The sequence below is a fragment of the Mastomys coucha genome, unplaced genomic scaffold, assembly GCF_008632895.1.
Source record: "Mastomys coucha isolate ucsf_1 unplaced genomic scaffold, UCSF_Mcou_1 pScaffold21, whole genome shotgun sequence".
NCBI lineage: Eukaryota > Metazoa > Chordata > Mammalia > Rodentia > Muridae > Mastomys > Mastomys coucha.
The window spans coordinates 140,102,908-140,110,112 of record NW_022196904.1 but is presented as its reverse complement, the minus strand read 5'-3'; positions in this window follow the sequence as shown (position 1 = coordinate 140,110,112).

Below are 7,205 nucleotides of genomic sequence, written 5' to 3'. Positions count from 1 at the left end.
ACAGTTGTTTACTCGACAGCGGAAGTAGGCGCCATCTTGCCATGGCGAATGCCGGCTCCCTACACATACACACTCATTTCAGTTCCTCTAAAGAATCCTTTCTAGTACAGGGCCTAGTACTGCCCATCTTTTATTATTTTTTAAGTGTAAAGTAGTCTTTATTTTAATTAGATGTACTCATTTTATTTTATGTGAGTGTTTTGCCTGTATGTATATACATGCACTGTGTGCATGGTTGGTGCTCTCAGAGGTCAGAAGAAGGCTTTGGATCCCATGGAAATGAAGTTACAGATAGTTATGAACCACTATGTGGGTGCTGGCAATTGAACCTAGGTCCTCTGCAAGAGCAGCATATACTCCTAACTGCTGAACTATCTCTTCAACCCCTACTCTACATTTCTTTTTTGTTGTTGTTGTTTTTTCCAGACAGGGTTTCTCTGTGTAGCCCTGGCTGTCCTGGAACTCACTCTGTAGACCAGGCTGGCCTCGAACTCAGAGATCCACCTGCCTCTGCCTCCCAAGTGCTGGGATTAAAGGCATGCACCACCACCACCCGGTTTACTCTACATTTCTTTAAAGCTGATCCTATTCACACTTACAGAGAAAGACAACAGGACACTATGGTGGAGCTTTTGTGGACCTGCTTACAATATCAGTAAGACATGGAGACTTGTGTGTAGTTTAAAGCTGGTGGCCTTGTGCTGGACTCTCAGCTTTCATCTTGACTCCCTGGCTCTTTCTCTCCTACATGGCTAGCTCTTTACCCTCCTACTTCACCCTTATCTCCCTTCTTTTTTCTTTCATGTCTGCCTTGAATCCCCAGCCTCTGCTTGTGTCCCTTTTCTCTCTGTCTGTCTGAATGTTCTCCCGCTGTACTTTCTTCTATCGTCGGGTAGTTCTTTATTATAACCAATCAGCAGTTAGATAATGCCAGAACATGTCTTAGATTGCCTTTAGACAATAAGAGTTGCCCGACTTTCACGTTTTGTGCAGAAATTGGAAGGACAACCACAAATAGAAAAGCAATGATAAGCCATAGAAATGACAATACCAAATCTTGCCAGCATTTATCTCTCTGCAAATACAAAATTAAAAATTGAAAATACAGAGGCATGGACTGGAAAGATGGCTCAGCAATTAAAAGCAACAACTGCTCTTCCAGAGGTCCTGAGTTCAATTCCCAGCAACCACATGGTGGCTCACAACCATCTGTGATGAGATCTAATGCCCTATTCTGGTGCATCTGAAGACAGCTACAGTATACTTACATACAATAAATAAATAACTCTTTTTAAATTTGCTGTGTCTTTCCTAATGGCTAATAGTACCTATATCATGGAGATTCTGATTAAGTATGAAGTAATAATTATGAAAATCTTTAGTGCATATGTTAGCAGAATATATAATAGCTGTTATTATTATATACCTCTTAATAAACACATGTGTTCAGAGCTGTAACTAAGCCAGGCAGATGTCTGAGAGTTGGAGGCCAACCTGATCTACACAACAAGTTCCAGGCCAATTAGGGCTATACAGTGAGAAGGAAGGAAGAAAGTTTACTCGAGACAAAAGAAATTGCTTTAAGCCGGGAAGTGGTGGCTCAGGCCTTTAATCCTAGCACTTGGGAGGCAGAGGCAGGTAGATTTCTGAGTTCGAGGCCAGTCTGGTCTACAGAGTGAGTTCCAGGAAAGCCAGGGCTAAACAGAGAAACCCTGTCTTGAAAAACGGAAAAAAAATAAAAAATAAAAAATAAAAAAAATTGCTTTAAGCTGGGCATGGTGGCTAACATCTATAAGCCCAAATATTTGTGGCTGACACAGACAGGAGTATATCAGTGGTTCAAGGCCACTCTAGGCTACAGAGCGAGACTTTGTCTCAAAAATTTAAGATAAATAACTCTCTTGGTGGCTCAAGCATTTAATCCCAGAACTCTGGCAGAGAGGTCAGTAGTCTCTCTGAATTCCAAACAGCCAGGAATACATAATGAAATCCTGTCTCAAAAAAAGATAAAGAAATAGGGCTACTGGTTTTAGATAACTTCTTCAGAGGACGTACAGATGATAAAGGCCAATTAAAAAGTCTTTATTTGCTGACTGGTGGCCTACACAGGAACTTGCCCAAATCGTGTATCCCCACTGTTTTTTGCATTTTAAACAAACAAAAACAAAACAAAAAAGCAACAAGAAACAAAACAAAAACTACATTCTGGTTGACATACTTCTGTTAGCAAGAACAGTTAGTGAGAAGTGAAACTACCAGAGCCAAAAAACAAGGTTAGCACACTGAGGAACCGTCCTGGCTACTGGAAGTATAGACTGGGTTTTGTTGGATTAAGCCACATGCCAGGTTCTAAGGGCAGAATGGTACTTCAGTGATGGTCAGGTATCAGGGACTACTACAGTCCGGGTGTATTGTATTCCCCGTGGGCTTTATGGGCATGAATCAAATCATGGACTCATTTTGGAGCAAGGAACTGTATCTGTGTATATATCGTGTCCTTATCTTTCCTATACTGAGAGCAAGAAGCAAAAGGATCAATGTCCCAGCCATGGCTATAAATAGAGCAGTTAACCAGGGGGACCAGGAGAACAAAGATGAGTGACAGGGCTGGAGAAATGGCTCAGTTGTTAAGAGCACTGACTGCTCTTCCAGAGGTCCTGAGTTCAAATCCCAGCAACCACATGGTGGCTCACAACTATCTGTAATGAGATCTGATGCCCTCTTCTGGTGTGTCTGAAGACAGCTACAGTGTACTTACATATAATAAATAAATAAATCTTAAAAAAAAAAAAGATTAGTGCCAATTGTTAGATTCTTGGTGTTAGACATCTCTTTTCTCTTTCCTGAAAGTGATTTCTGACCATGGCTACATTTTCTCTAATTATCTCTGACTGGTTGGCATAGAAGCCAACTAGTTTCTCCCAGTGCCATACATAGAGCTCCTTTCAGAGAACTCCACGTCTCATCAAAAGGTGATCCAGCCCTCTGCAATTCTGTAGATCAACATCAGCTAAGGAGTCTATCTGGGCTTCCAATGGAAAGCAGAATTTTGTAGATGGCACAGGTCTGTGTCAGGTTGAGCACTGGGTTCCTTAAAGGTTTTTGTTTATTTGTTTTTCAAGACAGGGTTACTTTGTGTAGTCCTGGCTATCCTGAAACCAGCTATGTAGATCAGACTGACAGGGAACTTACTGTATAGAACTGGTTGCCTCAAACTCAGAGATCTGCCTGCCTCTGCCTCCGAGTGCTATGACTGAAGGCATGTACCACACCACACATGCCCCACTGAATAAAGTTTTTATCCCCCATTACTAGTAGTTCCAACTGTAACAGAGTCCATGATACCTACCCCACCAACAGAGCGGGCGGAATAGGGATGGCTTACCACTCACAGGAGGACCCTGTCCTCTCCATTACAGACCCGAGGTATGACAGATGGGAGGATGCAAAGTCTCCTTAATGTGAACAGTTTGGAGGAAGCACACTTGGTTAAATACTAGCAAACAAGCTAAGTAGTTCCAGGGCCCTGGAAATGCATTCAGCCATCATTTCTGGGGTTGATCTTGCTGTGTGTGGCTACAGGAATCTGCATAAAGAAAATATTCTAAGAGGTATCTTGGTGGAATTAAGCAGGCACTGTTCCCTTGGAAGTACTCCAGGGTGAGCTTAGGTCTGTCTGTTCTGTTTGGAAGTGGAAGCAGTTTGATTAATTTCAATTCTAACATAGTATGGGGTCTTGAGGTCAGGTACAGCCAGCAGTCCTGACCTATATTTGGTTGAGAATGGTTAAGGGACAGATGCACTCTGTCTTGTACTCTGAACACAGAGGGGCTGGCTTCCACTACCTTCTCTACCTTGATCTTCAGGGTTAGCAAAGGAATTCCAAATTGGAATTTTGGGGAGTTGCCAACTGAGGGGGCTTGTAAGGGGTATCAAGATGGTCTTTGTCTAGTAAAATTGCCTCCTGGGCTGGACCATTCAGGTGTAACATAACTTACCTACTATCATTGTCATTGTCTTCTTGTTCTTTCAAGACAGACTTTCTTTGTGTAGTCCTGGCTATTTTGGAAATCACTCAGTCTGTAGACCAGGCTAGCCTAGAACTCAGAGCTATGCCTTCATCTGCCTGGGATTAAAGGTGTGCATCACACCCGCCCAGCTTTCGTTATCTCCTGTAGCCTACTTTACCTGGGTATGGTGGGTCACCGGGTGGCACCAGCAATCTGTAAGGGTGGTGAGGACCACAGGGTAAGGGTTTTTTTTTCAACATGGTTCTAGGGGCTGAGTTGGAATCCCCATTATCCGCAAACACAAGGTCACCAAGCTTGGCCCTTGAGGGAGTCTGGCCCCTGCTACTGAAAAGAAAGACAGTGCCCAGGTTCTTGGCCCCCCCTTCACTATACTGTTGAGTTTGGTACTGAATATGTGCCTCGTTAGAAGGTGCTCAGGCGATTTCACGGTCTGAGGATGTGTGTGAGTGAGGCAGTACCCACAATTCTCAAATTCAAGTCACTGCTGTTTCATTTTCCCTGAAAATAAAGGGGTTTGGTGTTTTGATGTTGCATTTTTAAAATAAAAAACCAATTGAAGTTCATGCTACTGATGGAGAACAAGAAACACACCAAAAACAAACAAAAAAAAAAAAAGGGAAAGGCTCTTTAGGTTTGTGTGATTTCATGGTTACTTGTTCTAAGGGAGAGAAAGACACTGTCAGAGAGCTCCTGTCTCAGAAAAAAAAAAAAAAAAAAAAAAAAAAAAAAGAAGCCATGGTTAGACGGCTTTGTAGTTTAATCACTAACCCCCAGACTTCCTTCCATATATGAAGCTGTCCCATACCCCACACCTGGGGTTAAGACAGAAACACATTCCCATGACATACGTGTGTTTTTAAAGAAACCAGAATTCTCACTACATTTTCCCCTCTCTTTTACGCCACTAATTGTACCGTGTTTAGTGAGAAATTGTAAACAGAGACATTATCAATGACCCAAACACCTTTGGATCAGTAGGGTTTTTTTCTATAACCTGGTGACTCTCAGCTGCTCTTTTCTGAACGGGCTCATATTTTTTGCTGGGGAGCCTCAAGCTAGGCCCCAAAGCCATTTCCTGATGACAAAAAATGACCTTGGACACCCTGCTTGGACCTTTACTCACTAGTCCGGTGGTATCCCTTGCCACACTGCTTTCACACCCCAGAAAGCCTAGGAGTTCTTTCTGGTTTATATCTTAGGGACTTATTGCAGCTAGACTTGTTCAGGTCTCCTTGCAGAAAATGCCATATTTCTCACAGTTAATGCACCAGAATTTTGAGATCTAAGACCTCTAGCAGCTTGGTCACAGCTTCATTTTCTTTTTTTTTTTTTTCCTTTGGTTTTTTTCGAGACAGGGTTTCTCTGTGTAGCCCTTGCTGTCCTGGAACTCACTCTGTAGACCAGGCTGGCCTCGAACTCAGAAATCCACCACGTGTCACCGCGCCCAGCCACAGCTTCTTTTTAAATGACCAAATTTTCAGCAGCCAAGCACCAAGCACTTTGATATCTGAGACCTCTGGCTATAGCTTCTCATGATATTGGCATGATGCTTGTGAGAGCCAATATCAGTCGGGTCTCTTATCCACTCATCCATTGGCACTGTCCAAACCTTTAACCGTTTAATAACTCTTGCCGGGCACTGTTTAAAACTCTTTTACATTTGGTATTCATATTATCAGATACACAGTCTCTATCAATACCTCACAATCAATATCTCTATTAATGTCTCACATCAGGGTCTGATATGGCTTTGTTTACAGCTGAAACCAATCTTTGCAAGAAATCTGTGAAGGCTTCCCCAGAGCCTTTGGTGGAATCTTAGTGAATGAGATGGGCCTTTCCCCAGGCTCCTCGTCTTCATCGCAAGCTTAAAGCCATCTAGCAACGTTGTTCTATAACAGCATCATCAAACTGAATCTGTTACTTAGGTCAGAACACTGTCCTTCACCCAGCAACTGCTGACCAGTCTCTAGCACAGCTATCACCAATTCCTTCCAACAGTGGGGAATAATTCTATTTTGGTTAGCCCAGTTACTTAATATTAATTTTACGTGAGGGGAATGCATTCCATAGGAAATAGTAGCTTTTTTAAAACCCCTCAGATCTATCATTTCTATAGGATGCCACATCATCTCATCATGATCAGCACTATTAGCAGTCCTGTGTTGTACAATGTACTGGGAAAACTGATGGTCACTTTGTACCAGGCCCTTCCTCTGGCAGCACACTTGGCTCAAGTTTAACCCTTTCAAACCAGGCTGGAAGCTCCCACTCTCCATCACCAGATCTGAACCTTTTTTTTTTCTTTTTAAAGATTTATTTATTTACTATAAGCGAGTACACTGTAGCTGTCTTCAGACACTCCAGAAGAGGGCGTCAGATTTCATTATGGGTGGTTGTGAACCACCACGTGGCTGCTGGGGTCTGAACTCAGGACCTTCGGAACAGCAGTCAGTGCTCTTAACCGCTGAGCCATCTCTCCAGCCTCTGAACCTTTTATTTCTACGTTTTCTGCCTCTACTCACTGCCCAAGTGCTTCTACCTCTACTTGTAACTTCTCCAGTTGCATGATCAATCCTGTAACCCTTGCAGAAATGAAAGTATCGAGTGAGCCTTCTGGTTTGGTTTCCTACTTCATTTTTATTCCTTCGTTTCCATTCACAACTTTTCAGGCTGCTCAGCCATTCTCCCAACCTATTTTGAGTTTTGAGACAGGACATGAAGAAGGGAGAGGAGGAGGAGGAGAGAAAGAAGAGGAAAAAGAAATAGAAAATCCCCTCTGTGAGCAAAGCAGTGGGGGAGGGGAAAATCACGTTTCCCATTCTGCCTAGCCCTACATCTGGCGCCACTTATAACCATAACTACACTTTTTCCGCTACCATAGGTTCTTTTATCTACCACCCTTACCCCACCCCAATCCCTCCCAACCCCCCAACACTAGGCAGACAAGAAGGGTTAGAGGGAAAACGAGGCATAGATCTCTTTAGACTACTTCCTGCTGATTAGGGGCATCAAGTTCCTTGGGACAAGTCCAATCTTCAGGACATCTCCAACCAGCAATCCGGCAAACAGCAAAAGCAACAGCAGCAGGAACCAGCAGCAGCAGCAGGGGCAGCAGCAGTCCCTGCAGCCTCTTGGGGCTCTGGCTTTTTTTTTTTTCTTTTTGGTTTTAAG